Here is a 2,006-nt window from a genome sequence, read left to right as displayed (position 1 = left end):
TTTTCCATCTTCTCTTTCCGCAGATGTAGTTAATTTGATTTCTATGTGTTCCATCTGGTGAGGTCCATGTGTATAGTCGTCTGTTATGCTGTCTAAAGAAGGTATTTGAAATGAATCATTGGTTTTGCAGAATTCTATTATGCGTTCTCCAGCATCATTTCTATCACCAAGGCCATATTTTCCAACTACTGATCCTTCCTCTTTGCTCTCAATCTTTGCATTCCAATCAGCAGTAATGATCAATATATCTTGATTGCATGTTTGATCAATTTCAGATTGAAGAAGTTGATAGAATTCTATTTCATCTTCATTGGCTTTAGTGGTTGGTGTGTTAATTTGAATAATAGTGGTACTGACGGGGCTTCCTGTTGTTGTTGTTGTTAAGTGCCTTCTAGTCGATTCCGACCCATAGCGACCCTGTATAGGGTTTCCAAGAAGCAGCCGGTGAGCTCGAACCACCGACTTTGCAGTTCAAACGGCTTTTCAGTCTGGCATATTAACTCACAGTGCCACACCAGTACTCCTGGGCTTCCCTGTAGGCTCATGGATAGTATCCTATCACAGACAGGGTTGTATGCACCTTATGACTGATCTGCATGTGTTCTTTTTGACGATGAATAAAACACCATTCCTCTTCAATTTGTCACTCTCGGCATAGTAAACCATGTGGTTGTCAGATTCAAAATGGCCAATACCAGTCCATTTCAGCTTACTAATGCCTAAGATATCAATGTTTATGTGTTCCATTTCATTTTTGACAACTTCCAATTTTCCCAGATTCACACTTTCTATATTCCATGATCCAAATTTCAGTGGATGTTTCCAGGTATTTCTCTTCATTTTGAGTTGTGCCCCATCAGCAAATGAAGGCCCTGCAGGCTTTTCTCCCATGAGCTTTACTCCATTTGCATTATCACGGTCAACTCTATTTTGAGGAGGCAGCTCTTCCCCAGTCACATTTTGAGTGCCTTCCAACCTGAGGGTCTTATTTTCCAGCACTATATCTGACAGCGTGTCTCTACTATTCATAAGTCTTTCAGTGACTAAAGATTCGGAAGTAGTTTGTCACTCTTTCTTCCTAGTCTGTCTTTGTTTGGAAGCTCATCTGAAACCTGTCCACCATGGGTAACCCTGCTGGTATTTAAAATATAGGTGGCATAGCTATCAGAATCACAGAAACTCACAAGCCACCACAGTAGGACAAACTGACAGACGAGTGGTGGCCGTTTGGTTTTAAGTGGAAACTGTCACTTTAAATTTCGAGGTAATCTGTGTGCATGCATAGTAGAAGCTCCAGGGGTGGGGGTGGGATGTCCATTCACTCATGCATCCCCTCTAGTTATCAGAATGGAGGTGCGCAGACAGCAAGAGACCAATGAACAGATACCAAAAAAAGAATGTCCACACCCATATCTCCGTGGTTCTGTCAGGTGTTCGTGGTTGTTCTGATCCTTTCCCCACTTGGTCTCTCCCAAGATGGCGACTCCGGGAATAGCTGAGCGTCTTGAATTAGAAAGCAATGGATTTCTTGATTCTGCTACAGATCCCCCTAGCTGTAAGCCTTCCAATCTTCCAAATATTTATTTATATGTGGTTCAGAGTTCTAGCATCATACCCTGAGCCTGCTTGGCCTAGTATTCTGTGTTGTTGGTGATGGAACTCTGCACTGCATGTCCACCTGATCTGCCATCTTGAGTAGTACAAAAAAGAATGTTCACACCTGTATCTCTGTGGATACGGAGCTCTGATAGCATAGAGGTTGTGTATTAGGCTGTGAACCGCAAGGTCATCAGTTCGAAACTACCAGTTGCTCTGTGGGACAAAGTTGAGGCTTTCTGCTCCCTTAAAGATTTACAGCCTCAGAAACCCTGTTCAGGTTTGCTATGGGTCGAAACAGGCTGGATGGCACTTAACAACAACAACAATTTTATAAAGAGAGACTAATTTGGCATTCTTGTCCAAAAGATAAAGCTCAATAATTGCTTGTATTGATATATATATATATA

The sequence above is a fragment of the Chrysochloris asiatica genome, unplaced genomic scaffold (assembly GCF_000296735.1).
Source record: "Chrysochloris asiatica unplaced genomic scaffold, ChrAsi1.0 scaffold00591, whole genome shotgun sequence".
NCBI classification, from domain to species: Eukaryota; Metazoa; Chordata; class Mammalia; order Afrosoricida; family Chrysochloridae; genus Chrysochloris; species Chrysochloris asiatica.
Note: the sequence above shows the minus strand (reverse complement) of the source record.